A 17427-nucleotide genomic window follows, 5' to 3' on the forward strand; every position below is an offset into this window, starting at 1 on the left:
AAAGGGTTCAGACAGTTCAGCTAAATTCTTTTTTTTTTAAGCTTCTCTGATGAGATCAGAGGGTAGCATGAACACCATCAATAAAAAAACATGCCAAAAGTCTGAATAAATTTTCTAAGAAGAAACTAAATACTCATAATTAAATTTTAGCAAAGAAATTAAAGTCAAAATAAATCTTGTCAATTATGGTTCCAATGCAGTGTCTATTAAATGATTTCTTACTGAGAAGCCTGTGTAGAGGTGGGAGTCCTTCAACAGATGAAGCTTGTCCTCTTTACTCAAAAACTCTCATGGTGATATTACTTCATGGCCTCAAGAACTGAATTAATCAAGGGTCTGTATCTCACATGCCCACATTTTAAAAGGGTCCAAGAATCCATAAAATATTCATGGTTATCATAATACAAACCCAATTCAAATAAATCTTAAAGTAAAGTCAAATTTTAGAGACTAAGATTGATATGTGACACAGATATATGTTACCAGGATTCAATAATGCATCAAATAAAACACTTTCTCCAAAGAACCCAAAGATATTTACATGTATCTAGTAAATATGAGGTAGACTGAGCTTGCTGTTATAATGGTCAATTTATGACAATTGACCAAAACAGTAAGACCTTTAAATGTAAAATAATTTTGGGGACATCTCACAGTTTGGGACTAAGATGGTCATTTTGCCTTAACCAAAAGAGGAAGAGTCTTCCCTTTCATCTATCAGGGGCATTTAGAAATTAAGAGGTTCCTGAGTCCTTGCCAAACTTTGGAACTATAAAATTTGCAAGACCATTATTCCATAAGGAATCTTTTTTTTCCCTGCTAGTTCAAACCTCTTAATTTCTGTTTCAACTTTAAGGCCAATATTTGTTACTTGATTGTAAGCAAAAGTTGTAGATGTAGAGTCAAAATGACCATTATGCTGGACTTAATTTCTTCAAAGGGAAGACTTCCACTTAGTTCTACATTGGTCTCAGATAGTTCCACCAACTAACATTTGTATTAGGCATGGCCACAATATACCTAAGTTATTTAAGTCTTTTGTGTTGGGTCAAAAGTATTCTTTTCATTTTATTTTTTCTCCTGTATTTCATAGCAATACCAGTAGAGTCCTATGGGCTTCTGTGATTGTTTTTGTTTCCCATTACGACTAAGCTGAGAATCTAACAATTTAACTTAATTCTTTCATTGGTCCCAGTCTCTTGGCCTGTATACTTGACATAAAAATCCAGTCCAGCCCCCCCCCCCCCAAAAAAAAAGGTCTAGTCTCTAATGTCCTAAAAATGCTCCTCTAAATAAATGAGAAAATTCAGCTGTCCTTAAAAAACAGATAGAGCCCGGCATTTTCGACAAAACCTTCTTGATGCACAAAGACATTTTGTTTTGAGTTCTTAATCACATAGAGAAAATAACAGAAAGCATTTTAGAATGAAATACTATAAGCTCTGGATACTACAAGTTTGTCTTAACTAAAGGTTAAATAAAGGAAACTGCATATTAATTGGCATAAGATATGTATTGAAAAATATTGAGATGAGAAGAATATTGATAAAAATATTTTTTTAAAAAAATGAAAGGTATGAACTGGATTTTCCACTAAAAAACTTGAAAGTGTTATTTAAAAATTTTTAATAAATTTCTACACAGATAATAAAGTGTAACATAGTAACCAATTCGGTAAAGTAATGTCTTCAGTGTATTCTGATGTTTTTACCCTCATAGTGAATTTTAATTTCTTTAAAAATAAAAGTCTTTCCTATTATATTCTTTTTCTAAAAGATTTGTGATTACAGAAAACAATCCACAAAAATACAACTATCTTATATTTGATAAAGGGGCTAAAAGCATGCAATGGAGGAAGGATAGCATCTTCAACAAATGGTGCTGGGAAAACTGGAAATCCATATGCAACAAAATGAAACTGAATCCCTTTCTCTTGCCATGCACAAAAGTTAATTCAAAATGGATCAAGGAGCTTGATATCAAATCAGAGACACGCCATCTAATAGAAGAAAAAGTTGGCTACGATCTACATACTGTGGGGTCGGGCTCCAAATTCCTCAATAGGACACCCATAGCACAAAAGTTAATAACTAGAATCAACAAATGGGACTTACTCAAACTAAAAATTTTTTTTCTCAGCAAAAGAAACAATAAGAGAGGTAAATAGGGAGCCTACATCCTGGGAACAAATCTTTACTCCTCACACTTCAGATAGAGCCCTAATATCCAGAGTATACAAAGAACTCAAAAAATTAGACAATAAGATAACAAATAACCCAATCAACAAATGGGCCAAGGACCTGAACAGACACTTCTCAGAGGAGGACATACAATCAATCAACAAGTACATGAAAAAATGCTCACCATCTCTAGCAGTCAGAGAAATGCAAATCAAAACCACCCTAAGATACCATCTCACTCCAGTAAGATTGGCAGCCATTATGAAGTCAAACAACAACAAGTGCTGGCGAGGATGTGGGGAAAAGGGTACACTTGTACATTGCTGGTGGGACTGCAAATTGGTGCAGCCAATTTGAAAAGCAGTATGGAGATTTCTTGGAAAGCTGGGAATGGAACCACCATTTGACCCAGCTATTCCCCTTCTCGGTCTATTCCCTAAAGACCTAAAAAGAGCATGCTACAGGGACACTGCTACATCGATGTTCATAGCAGCACAATTCACAATAGCAAGACTGTGGAACCAACCTAGATGCCCTTCAATAGACGAATGGATATAAAAAAAAAAAATGTGGCATTTATACACAATGGAGTATTACTCTGCATTAAAAAATGACAAAATCATAGAATTTGCAGGGAAATGGATGGCATTAGAGCAGATTATGCTAAGTGAAGCTAGCCAATCCCTAAAAAACAAATGCCAAATGTCTTCTTTGATATAAGGAGAGTAACTAAGAACAGAGTAGGGACAAAGAGCATGAGAAGATTAACATTAAAAGGGATGAGAGGTGGGAGGGAAAGGGAGAGAGAAGGGAAATTGCATGGAAATGGAAGGAGACCCTCAGGGTTATACAAAATTATATACAAGAGGAAGTGAGGGGAAAGGGAAAAATAATACAAGGGGGAGAAATGAATGACAGTAGATGGGGTAGAGAGAGAAGAGGGGAGGGGAGGGGAGGGGAGGGGGGATAGTAGAGGATAGGAAAGGCAGCAGAATACAACAGACACTAGTATGGCAACATGTAAATCAATGGATGTGTAACTGATATGATTCTGCAATCTGTATACGGGGTAAAAATGGGAGTTCATAACCCACTTGAATCAAAGTGTGAAATATGATATATCAAGAACTATGTAATGTTTTGAACAACCAACAATAAAAAATTTAAAAAAAAAGATTTGTGATTATATCCTAAAATATGTAGGCATTTACTTAATGAATATATTTCTAGGAAAGCTTGTTTTACCTAACTTTGATTAAAATATGCTGATTTAAAATTTAAAGTAGTCCATGATATATTTCATAAAATATGAATTATAAGGTGCAATCAGTTACAAATGATTTTATTAACCTCATTTGTGTATATTTTCATGAGAATATATATATATATATATATATATATATATATATATATATATATATACACACACACCCATATACACACATCCACATACATGCTTGCTATACACATAGAGACACCCTCTATTTTTTATACTACCCAAGTAGTTCAGGGAAAGATTTTCTCTTTCCTTTTCCTATTGAATATCTATATCATAAGTAATACATAGAATTTTCCATGTATTGATTATACTATTAATATATAAATTTATAAGTTACATATATAAATTGTTAAGATTTCATTGTTTATGTAAATATTGATATTCACTTTAATATGAATATATTAAGCATTGAATCAATTATGAATTTTTCATTTTTTTAAAATTCCACTATATTTTTTTATCTAAGACCTCTGTATTACTCAAGGTTCTCCAGAGGAACAGAAACCATAGGAAAGAGAGATATATAAATAAAAGGAGATTTGTTACTGGAATTGGTTCACTTGTTATGGAGTTGTGAATTTCATGACATGCTGTTCATTAACTAGAAAAATCAGGAGATTTATTGGTGTGATTTAATCTGAATTCAAAGGCCTGAGAGCCAGGGGAGCCCATGGTATAACCTTGTCTGTGGCCCAAGTCTTGAGAATCTAGGCAGGAAAGAGGGGGACACTCTTGTAAGTCCTGGATTGTGAAGTCTAAAACAACATGTTTTATGTCCAAGGCCAAGAAACATGAATGTTTCAGCTTTAAAGATGAGAGATGAATTGCCTTTTCTCTGCCTTTTTTTCTATCTTTTAAGGATAGAACAAAAGGTGAAGGTATATCTTACTCAGTCTAGATGGAAATGCTAAACTTTTCTGTAAACACCTTTATAAATAGAGCCATGAATAATGTTTCACCTGCTACTAGGCATCCTTAATCTAATAAAGTTAACTTCTAAAATAAAGCATCACATACTTCATTCACATAAAATGCTTTTCAATAGTAATGATTGAGTACAATTATTGAGTATATATACACCCAGTATTCTTTTCACTGTTTTATATGTATTATGTCATTTGTCCTCCTCATCATTCCAGGAAATTTCCAATTTCCTAAATGATAACACTGTGCAATGAGCTATTAAGTGAACATATAAAGTCTGTCATAAAGGTTTAAAAGAGTTTAAAACTAAGTCATCTGTTGACTAAGCTGCAGCTGATGGTAAACCTTTTCTACAAGGTTAGTGGGTGAACCTATCAGAAAAACACAGTTTATAGCATAATCATGTATAATTTTCATGGACTGAATATCATGTTCTAGATCACAGAGTGTTAGGAATCATTTTCAGATACCTTTTCAGAGATGAGAGGAGCTCAGTCAATGAATACCTTAGGATTTGGTGTCATCTCTATAATGGTAAATATTCTGTTAATATAATAACTTTCAAGCTACTTTATCATTTTAGTTGTCATTAATAGCAATAATAATAAAACAAAATGCAATGATAAAATAACTCCCCTTATGTTATGAAACTCTTAGTTCCTATTAATTGTTATAAAAATAGGCCTTCCTGTTCCCCTCTTAGCCTTAAATATATTTACTTTAAAAATATGAGAAAAATAAATATGCAAACAGAAAACTTACACAATTTTGTATTCATTGATTATTTACTGGAAATATTCAAAACTTTTTTAAAATAATGAGTATTAATTGCTTGACTAATTATTTAATCAGTTACTTCTTGCCTTGCTAGTAACTGATTAAATAATTAACCCTGTTTTTTAGATAATGGGTAAAAGATTCAAAATTCTAAGTGGCAGTTCTCTTCTAAAAATAACAGTTTTCCTACAAATTTCAAATAGGTATCTAGTCCAGAAAATATAAATAGGGCTCACATTAGGTTTTTTTGTTTTTTTGACTCTTTTCTGGTAAGACTGTCCTTAAATTCATTGACTTCATTATTTGCTTGTGCCGCAGTCCGGACTGCGGCAGAATAACGGGGGTGGGGGGGGGGTGGGGGGGGGGGGGGGGGTGGTGACGAGCAACTTGTGAAGGTTGATACAGCAGGAGTGGGAGCTGTTTATTGTAGGACAGGAGGGGTATATAAATATATTTCACACAGCTTATCCTAATTAGCATAAACTAGAGACAGCAGTCAACCAATAAGGAATCTCCACACTTAATGGCTTGCTGGCATTACTTCACAAACCACTCCCTCTGGCAAAATGCCAGGCGCCATCTTGACTTGTTTACAGACCCTAACATGCTTGTGGAAAAAAAAAAAAATGACTTTCTTATTTCCTCTTTTAAAGCCAAAATAATTGTTGGTATTGACTTCACATTATTACCTTTCTTTTCTTTCTTTCTTTCTTTCTTTCTTTCTTTCTTTCTTTCTTTCTGTTTTTAATGAAGACTGAAAAATGAGTGTACTTTAGTACAAAAAGGAAATACTATTAAGGGGCAAGATTTCAATTTCTACTGGTAGAAAGATATATAAGGTTTTGAAGAGTATATCATGCATTCATCTCTTGGTATTGATTCAGGAATTGTTTAGCACAAATTTTTGCTGTATGCTAGAAATTACACATTGGATGTGAAAGCAATCGTATGACTATACTCCTTACTTCCAAAATTTGGCAGCATTGGTAGTATCATGTATGTTTAAACCAAGTCTATTAGCATTATCTAAGCAAAATAACTTGAAATCACTTGATCTTTTGGTAAAGGCCTCTGGAAATGAGAAATCCTTTGTAATACAAATGTGAGTTAATTTCTAACATGGTTACATGTTTTAATCCTTTTTGTTAAAACTGAAAGAAAGACTATCCTTTAATCAAGACATTCTAGAACTTCATTCAAATAAAGGTAAGGCAAAAAGAACTTAAAACTTGGAGTAGATTAAGAGTATATTGATGACTTATAAAGGAAAAAAAAGGACTATAAGCATAATATGAAAATTTTAGTTGAACATCACCACACATCAATTTCTTAATCATCTCCTCTGACCTGTATAAAATCTTGTAGTCACTAATAAAATACTAAGCAGAAGTTTCCAGCCTAATATATTCATTGGAATGATTTGGGGAGGTTTACAAAAAGTGATACTTGACATTGTAACTGCAATGAGATGAAATATCAGTGTAATTTTGCTTTGCATTTCTCTAATTGTTAATGATGTTGAACATTTTTCATATATTTGTTGACTATTTGTATTTCTGCTTTTGAGAAATGTCTGTTTAGATTATTGACATTTATTGTTTGAGTTTTTTGTTTTCTGGAGTTTAGTTCTTTAATATTCTGGGTATTAATCTCACATGGTTGACAAATATTTTCTACCATAGTGTAACTTCTCCCTTCACATTATTGTTTCCTTTGCTGTGAAGAAGCTTTTTAATTTAATGCCATCCCACTTATTGATTCCTCATTTATTTATTTATTTATTTAGTTAGTTAGTTAGTTTTAGGAATCTTATTAAGGAAGTTGATGCTTGTACCAATATGTTAGAATGTTGATTATATATTTGTTCTAGTATTTGCAATGTTTCTAGTCAAAATCCTAAGTCTTTAATCTCTTTGAGTTGATTTTTTTGCACAGGATAAGAGATAGAAGGTACATTCATGCATTTTTGGTGAGACTACAATTAGTATAACCACTTCAAGGAATTCTAGAATTGTAGTTTTCCTAAATAAACCTTAACTGCTATTTTATACTAATTAATGTGTGTGTATATAACTATACATATATATTGGACATCACAAATTTGTGTGTGTGTGTGTGTGTGTGTGTGTGTGTGTATATATATATATATATATAGAGAGAGAGAGAGAGAGAGAGAGAGAGAGAGAGAGAGAGAGCTAGAATTTAGTATGAAAGCTACTGAGCCCTAAGAAGGACAAAAACCTGGTAATTTTGTTTCCTTTGTCTATGCTGCTTTTTCTGATTATTAACAACCCACATTGATCCATCAACTCTGAAATTTCAGAACTCTTACACTTTCTAAACTACAATCCATTATGTTGTAGCTACTTGCACCATTATCTTGTCTCCTGGCACATACAAAAGACTTGAAGTTCAAACCAGGATTTCCTCATTCTGGTGATGTTAATTTGTTTTGTTTATTCTTAGTTTTATATCTTCAGCACCTAGCACAGCTACATGTACACTGGATTCTAAACAAATATTTGTTCAATTAATTCTTGGTAGAGTATTTGAAGTCTTTGTAATTAATATTAACCCTGAACATTGTTGTGTGTGTTATGTCTCAATGTATATTAGTTAACTAAGGATATTTTAGTCTTTGTGATTTCTTTGAAAGTGAACAACTTTCTTAATATTTTAAAGATATTCTCCCTAGAGATGACATATATCACCAGAAAGTAGATTTCAGTTATATATATATATATATATATATATATATATATATATATATATATATATAACATTGACTTACATTGCGGAAATATTAGTTCAAAGTATTCATTAGAACAGCACCATCTGTCAATGTAATTGTTTTGAAGACACTGAAGGAACAGCAAAGATCAAGTTGGTAGTAAATGCAAGATATTTTTTTAAAATTGCACCATTTAAATAGAGTAATTGTCTGACTACAAAATCTACAAATTTTTAAAGATTGTATTTAGTTGAAATATAAATAAATTTAATGTGACTTTGTTAAATTTAATTGTGAAATGTACCTAGCTTCAATAAATGCATCTTCATTATTCCTGAATGATAAGTAACTATTTGGCCAGAGCTCTTTTTTCTTTTTCTCCAAAATTCAATTTAGGCAAGAAAAGATTATATCTAGAGTATATACGAGTGAATATTCACATCAACTGAGATAAAAACGAACTGCTCAGTAAACTGAAGTAAGACAATGTGTTCACAAACAAACTTGAGAATGATTTATCAAATAATTATTCTTTACTGTTTGAATTCTTTAGATATTCAATTTGGATTTATTTCATTTCATGGTCTGATGAGAAAACCTTTTCATTTCTTGCTGTCATCTGCTGATTTCAACCTCAATAAGTTTTCCATTTAAACACACTCTGAATTGACAAACATTCTTGTTTCTGATCATGCTGAACATATTGAGTCATCAAAATGAATGCCTTTTTTTTTTTCATGATGGCACTCACAAAACAAATGTCAATGCATCTGGAACACCATTTTCACACTTTTGCAGAATTACTTAAAACCTTGACTTAACAAAGCATTCTTATAACACAAAAGATTTTGTTCTTCTGTATTGTCTTTGCTCATTAGAGGATAAATGGAAATGACTGACTTGATAAAATAAAATAGTTTTTTTTCTTTGACATTATATCTTATATTTTGACATAAGATATACTCAAAATATCCATTTGCTTGTAACATGCACCTAGAGACTTGGTTGTAATATGTCTGGATTTTAGTTAAGACAGTTAACTGACAACAGGCAGTGAAAAAAAAGAGTTTAAATTTCCCCCTTAATTACTAAAGACTCCCCTGTTTTTTCATAGTTTGCTGACATTAATAATCATCATGAATGGATATTGAGTTTTTAGCAAACATATTTTCAACATCTTGGAGAATATCTTTTTTTGTTTGTTTTAATTGTTAATAATAAGAATTTCAATAAGACCATGCTTGGTTTCTTGGAATAAGTTTAATGATATGGTAATTTTTTTGTCTATTTATACATGGTTGCATTTGTTTCATTAATACTTTAAGTTGTCATTAAATATAATAAGGAAAATTAGACTTTACTTTTTTGTAATATCCTTGTTTTTGCTGTAATGAATATGCTCTTCTTATGAGTAGGACTTGTTATTTTTTTCATTTTTTAGTATAATGCACAGTATGTTATATTATCCTACATGTTAGTTATTTTTATTAAAATATATTATCAAATATGCATTATTTTATCTACTAATACCTTTTAAAATGTCTGGTGTATCTGTTATGGTGATGCTGGATTTATTTCTAGTATTTTTATTTATTTATTTTTTAGAACAAAGTAAGTCACATTTATTTGGGTTTAATTAAGATTGCAGTTCCTGTATAACACAGATTCAAATAATCTTGAAAATGTGTTCTGAGGACTTACACAATGGCAGCTGTATTTATAGCTTTCAACTAAAAGTGGGGTTGGTAATTATATAATTTTAGGAATTATTCCTTCTGGCAGGACTGTCTTGGATAGGGATTGGATGCTTTATCATTCTCTGGGCAGTTTGGGGAAAGTGGTCTTTTGTTTAGAAGATCAGCAAAGGATAACAGGATTTCACAAGTCAACTTGAATCCAGACTGGGCATGTCTGCAGCCCAGTTCAATAGTCCATCTGAGGACTTGTCTGACAGCTGATCAATAATGGCCTTCTCTAAGTGCCTGATCCAATTCTACTCCATTTTGGTTTTCCATGACAAAAAAAAAAAAAAAAAATATGGCAGTTGGAAATTTGTCAAGAATTCTAGGCAGGAAGCCGAAAGAAAGAATTTTTAAAATGAGCAGGTAGTTCTTCCCATTTCAAAAACTTCCAATAATTTTCACATATATCTTATTAGTCATCTGGCAATGTCTGCATGAGAGGGAGATTGGAAATATGTTCTTTAAGTTGATTGAGCACATGTGATTTCAGAGGTCTCAATCCATAGATAGGCAACTCCATAGCCCAGGTGAGGGAGAACATCATGGCAGAAGTGTATGGAGGAGAAAAACTGCTTAGAACATGGTAATAAGGAAGAAGAGAGTTTATTCCTGCTTTCTATATGTGTGCTTCTTCTCTTCTGTTAATCTCCATCATGCTAGAAGAGCATGCATCTCTTCTAGCCCATGCATTTTTCCAGGTTTTTCAAAGTACTAATTTTAATCTTGTTGCATTATTGTATTTTAATATTTGAATTTATTAATATTAATTTTTATCTTTTAATTTCCCTTCTATTACTTGGATAGAATTAATTTATGCTAACTTTATCTTATAAAATAAATACAAATAAGAAAATAGAATTTGTTCTATTTTTTATAATAGATGTATTTAAGTTTAAAATATTTTCTAAGTATGGCTTTAGTTTCATAACAAAATTTTTCATATATCATATTTTACCATTAAGTTTAAATTATTTTCTTTTTTCAATTTTGATCTCTAGTATTTTTAAAGTCTATTTAATGTTTAGAGAACTCAGCATTTTACAGTATTTTATTACTATTGTTTTTCATTTATGTATTGAATTTACTGATTAGAAAACATAGTATGAATAAAATTGAATTTTATATTATAGCACACAATATGAATACTTTTCATAAGCCTGTGTACTTAAAATATAAATTTTGGGCTTTTTTAGAATTATATATTCAAATATTAACAATATAATAATTAAAATCTTGCATAAACTTGCTGATTTTTTTCCATTCTCTTAATCAACTATTGAGAGATGTATGTGAAAATTCCTTTTATGGTTTGAAATTTATCTGTGTTGCTTTTAGTTCTGTCATTCCTTGGATATATTTTGAAGCTGTGTTTTAGAAGCATGCACATTTAGTGGTAAAACTACAATGTTCTCATAACATTTTCCTTTCTTATAACATTTCTTCAATTATGTCTACTTTGATATCTCTAAAACTATACTGGCTTCCATTTTTTAGCATTTATATGATATAATTTTATCTATTCTTTTTTTACCATCTTTCATAGCCTAAATTACCATTTGTAATTTTTAAACTTCTTCCTTTTTTATGTATACTTAATTAAAATAGAATTTGATTTTCATACTTTACTAAATATAAATCATTGCCCAATTTTGCCTCTCAAACATTATGTTAAGCTTTCTTGCTTTATTGGTTTTCAAGGATTCAAAAATATTCCAGTAAATATACTCAGTAACTTTCCTGGCAACCCTCTCTGAATTTTTATTACACTAATTGTGAGTGAATTTTACTAGTTTAACTTATAAGAAGACAATGTTACTTCTTTTATTTCCAAGTTTCTCTCACCAACTTGTAGGAGTTTGAAATCAACTTGAAACAAACATAAATTGTAAATGAATGTTCAACTCTAGTCAATAGGAAGAAATTTCCCAATAATGTAGAATCAGAACAAAATTATTGCTAGTAGAAGAAAAATGAAAACTTAAGGTTATGGGAGGAGAAATAAATATTTGAGAGCTGACAATATAGTAATTAAAGAGTAATGAATTTATTTCCAGAAGGTAAAATAATCAAGTAAACACATTTCAGAAGAATAAGAAGTACAGGATTAGAGATGTATATGTTTTACTTTGAAATAGTAAATGCTAAAATAAAAAGAATCCTGTCAAAATATTTGCTGAATTCAGTTTTTCATAGTTCTCTTTCTTTTTATATCTGTTTATGTATATCTGTATGTGTATATACACACAGGTAATTCACAAACTGTGTATACATGCATATTCCTAAATAAATAGTAATTGACAACATTTGAAATCCATATATGTTCCAAAAGTGCATATGTATACATATTTTTCTATATATGTGCTTAATATTTACTTATACATGTGTGTTTATGCTTCTAATACCCAGACAAATTTAGTATAGCAAAGTAATTGTCAAACAGCTTAGTGATATCTCTAATAAAATTGTATCAAATTCTTTTGTGTTAGCTACTATGCAATGAGTGATAATAGAATGATAAATAAAAATGTTAGTGTCCTTGTGAAATATGCAAAATAGGGCTTGAATAATTAACTATGAAGAGAGACAAATAGAGAGGTAATAATAGCAATAATTTAACCAAGTAAGACTTATTCATTCTTACAACTAATAAAATAGCAAACAAGTGAATTTTCACTAAGTTGCTAAAATTACCCTGTATATATGAGTAGTACCTCATTTTCAATGCCTTTAGTGTAGGAATATATGTACCTTAAACAACAAAAGAAATATATTGAAAGATTCTCAACATTAAAAATAACTTATTGGGACTGGGGTTGTGGCTCAGCTGTAGAGTGCTCACGTAGCATGTGCCAGCCCTGAGTTCGATTCTCAGCACCACATAAAAGTAAATAAATACATAAAAAATAAAGGTATAAAAATACCTTATTGTAAAACAAATGATTGCATATGTAAAATTTTCCCTTAAAAGACTTTGCCAAAGAACTAAGCAATCTTGTGTGGTTTTTCATTTCTTCCCAGTGTCTTAGAGTCAATGGAATTCTGAGAGAGGAGAAGGTACAAATACATAGCTGTCAGCCAGGCATCTCTTTATCTTACGTGGACTGTATCTCCTTCCCTGATATTCTTTGATGTCAGACTGTGCTATCACTGTTCTCTCCTTTGAGCATTTTTTGCTCTTCATATAATAAGATTATATCTGTAAAACACTATATTGATTAAAAGTTTTTTTTCTGTTAACTGTTTCAACAATCTTCAAAAAACCTGGCAGATTGGTAAAAAAATAGTATAACAGTAATAATTTCAAATAACTATTGTTTGTATAAGTGTGTGTATATAAAATTTCTAAGTGCTTATAGCAATTATTACCTTATTCTGCAAAAGTTGTGACTATAATGTGATATTTTAATACAGTCACAGAAATATATCAAACTATTTAAATTCACTAATACTTATGGTCTTTGCCATATACTGGGGTATTTGTCAAAAGTAATATAAGAGTATTATAGTGATTGTGAGAAATAAAATTACCACAATATTATACAAAATTTAAAAATAAAAGGTCAAGTCACTTTTGCAGAAGAAAGGAATCAAATGGAAAAAATATATTATTTGTATTTTTTGCAAAGGTGAATCAATGTCTCTATGAAAATAACAGAAATAAATACTATCAATCAATGATTAGCTATAGCTTATCACTGATATGACTGATCACAACAACTATCTCACTCTTACCAAATATTAACTAATTCAGTCAAGGACTATTACTGGATTCACTTGAGTTGTAGATATCATGTTAGAACATAAGGCTACAAGACTGAATTACTGAAACAACAGAACCACAGTGTTAGTCAGCTTGCATCTCTGTGACAAATATAACTTATCCGAACAACTTACAGGAGGAAAAGCTTATTTTATGCTTATTATTTCAAAGGTTCTTTCCCTGGTGCAATGAGTTTGAGCTCAAGGTGGGGCACGGCATCATGGCCCCCGAGCCCAGTTAGGGGAAAGCAGCTCAGCTCCCGGTGGGGTCAGGGAAACAGAGAGAACAAGGACAGAAAGGGGCACAGGGATGATGCACACTGCCAGGACATGACCCCAGAGACCAACCTTCTCCAGCCATGCCCCAGCTGCCCACAGTTACCTCCCGGCCAATCCATTCAAAGCAGAATAGCGGTTATAGTTCTCATAATCTAATCATTTTACCACTAAATAATCCTGCATTAACATAGGAGCTTTGGGGGAATACGTCATAACCAAATCATAGCATATGGTTAGAGAACAAATTAAATAATTACAATGATTACATATATTTTAAAAGGGAATTATTGACTGTAATGTGACAAAGCACTTGTTCTAATTTAGAGGGTTAAAAGCAGATTATCTTTATAAAATATATAATATGTAAAATAAGTAATCAGCAAAACAATGAATGGGTGTTTTCCAGACAATGGATATTATATATATATATATATATATATATATATATATATATATATATATATATATAAAATAAGTATATATATATTATATATAAGTATATATAAATAAATGTATATAAATATAATAAAATATAAAAATAAATATTATATATATATATATATATATATATATATATATATATATGAATAAATAATGAGTGACCTAGACAAATAAATAATATATAAATGAAAAAATATCCGGTCATGGTAAAGGAAGGAAAGAGGGGTTTGAGATAAGGTTGGAACACTGAAACAGAGCCCAATGTTGAAAATACTAAATAAAATAGGGTTTATTCTAAGAACAGTGAAAACATTGAAACTATTTGGACAGAAAAGTGACATGCTTATATTTTCTAGATTTTATTTGTTTTTCCTGACAAACTTCATGTGGTATGTTTCTATGATGCTGAAGAAGGAACCCAATTCCTCACAAATTCAAAATTTTATTATACATAATCTACAGTTAAATCTAGCAACATTTCATCAATGCAATAGCAGTATCTATCAGTGGATATTCAGAAGAAAAATAATACTGGGTAGAAACTGGGATCTATCTCTAAAAATAAACGCATACACCAAAAAAGAGTAAGTTAAGGTAAACTATAATTTAATATTTTTGTCTTCCTTGGCAGCCATAAGCTGAAATGCTTCTGTCCACCATAATTTTCTACCATGATGTACTGCCTCACCTCAGGCCCAGAATAACTGAGTTACCCGAACATTGACTCTTTATCCACAAGCCCCAAATAAGCTTTTCCTCCTATAAGCTGTTCTTGTCATGTATTTTGGTCAAAGTGATGAAAAGCTGATGAACACAATAACTAGTCAATATTTGAAATATCTGCAGTTTTGTGTTTAACAGTTACTCATCATTGAAGGTGAAAAATACCAAAAGAAAGAGCTAATTCCTTCAATGTTTACTCATGCTACATTTTTAAGGATAGCATGTCCAAAAACCAAAAATTAAAAATTGTATGTAGCTGATTAAGTGTATGAAACTACACAATAAATTAGCACAAGCAAATATAACTTCTTCCTCAATAGAAATTATGCTTGATTTTTTTTGGACCATAATAAAGGTAATCTAGTAGATGAAATTCTTACATGGTTTCAATCAGTGTAATTCAGTGACTCTTAGTCATTCATTCAGAATGACCACAAAGAGTGCTGCACCATGTTAAAGTCAGCAAAATGGACATAACTGAGACATGTCTGTTGCTTGTAAGAAGGTTCGTGATTAATGGCAAAGAGCAGACACAGAGATAAATCATAATATGGTACATTAAGTGCCATAACAGAGGCATGATCAAGTGACAGGCCTGATTAAATGTTCTGGAACCACAGAGTACTCTTGGCCTCTTGATGATGCTGGATAATGTTGCCTGGAAAAGGCGGCATTTATGTTGGAGCCTAAAAGACTGAAATCAGGGTTTCTTGTCATGGAGCATTTGATGGTGATCTAAACACTGCAATACACAGCAAAAATAAACACTGAAACTTAAAATAAGTATTGTTGATTCTAATGGAAGCCTGGTTGCCACAAGCAACAGCTTTTTTTGCTAGTGAAAATGTAATTGCACCTATGAAATAAGAAGTACATTAGTGACATGTTTTTGTTTGTTTTTATTAAATGATACAGTCATTATTTGTAAGTTAGTGTATACATTAATAACTTTGGATATTGATTTGAACATGTAGTATATATTATTCTATTTTCTAATAATTAAAGTGTAACATAAATATAGTGGTGCATAATTAGAGAGTAGCAAGGAAAGGTGGAAGGTGGATATATTTTCTAATAAACATATTTCTACATATATAAGATTCCACTGTTATAATTAAATCCCATTTCTTACACTTAGATGCTGTTATGTTTGACTCAGAGCTATAATAAACTCCTTGGTTCACACAAAATTCTGAACTAGTTCTGCTAAATTAAGACTGATGCATGTGCTGCTGTGATTCCCGCTGTTTTTAAACATCAATCAATTTTTGATAAAATTTAATTACATTTTTATCAGTATTAAATATTAAAACTATAATCCAAACAAATGGAGCCAAAAATATTTTGGTATAATAAAAAATATCATTTCACTTCCCATTTAAATGTATTTTATATAACAACTCTCATATCTTACTCTTTATCCATATAATATTTCTTTTTATTTTTAATCTTTGTCCTTAGCATACTACCCTATCAACACTTCAGTGAAATTAAATAGAACCTTATGTTATATAAATTTTATTTTAACACAAATGAGTCCTGAGACCCTTGTAAACTAACTTAGGTTTGTTGCTATTATATTTTTAGTATTAGTACTAGCAATTATAATAACAATGCATTAATGTAATAAGCATATTAAGCATAACTATACATTTAAACATATTAAAAATTAAGTAATTCAGTAGAATACTCATTACAATGAACAATAACAAAATTTAGTCCAATTAAGCATGTGTCTTGCATTAAGAATTCTCTTGTTTTAATCCCAGATTGGTAGTTTATTTATTCTGCAGGAATGTGTATTGTAGTTTTTTTCATTTCTTGGCAGATAAATAAGAGCCACTGTAAAAGAATTATATATTAAGCCTCAGTATAACAACTGACATCCACATTATGCTTATATTTCTATGGTAAGTGCAATAATGCAATAGTGCAGTATCTTTCATGGCAACCTTTGACCTTATGTCTTCAATATTGATAACAAAATAAATGAGAAAAGATAAACAATCAACTAGAAAAAATGGACAAATGTGAAAAGGTATCATGCTACTAATGACAAAAGTACAAATTCTATTTATATTTCTGAATGTATAAGTAATCTATCAATAAAATGATTGAATGTTAATATTGAGTTTTACCTATCAATTTTTTTTTAGAAATCACATTATGAATTAAATTGCTAAGAGGGGCTATTTTCAGTCACACTTTCTTATTAATGATGTGAATAAATGTGTATTTAACCAATAACATGGAAACATTTTGTTTTATCAAATTGTATAATACTTATCTTTATGACAAGTTCCATTTATGGGACATTATCTTGTGGTCAATATCTTAGAAATATCCTAAGAATCAGTCATTGAGAAACCAGTAAAATAAGATGCCTTCGTACAGAAATGGATGATTATACACCAACCTAAGAACGTAATGTGTAATGAATTTTTATGCAAAATGATAAATTTCTAATCTTTTGAGCACAATACTATGTTTAATTCAAGGCATTTGCTAAATCTTAAAGATATATATACATATGTATATATGTATATATTTGTTTTGTATATTGAGACAGTGTCTCCCTATGTTGCAGGCTTA

The sequence above is a fragment of the Marmota flaviventris genome, chromosome 15 (assembly GCF_047511675.1).
Source record: "Marmota flaviventris isolate mMarFla1 chromosome 15, mMarFla1.hap1, whole genome shotgun sequence".
NCBI classification, from domain to species: Eukaryota; Metazoa; Chordata; class Mammalia; order Rodentia; family Sciuridae; genus Marmota; species Marmota flaviventris.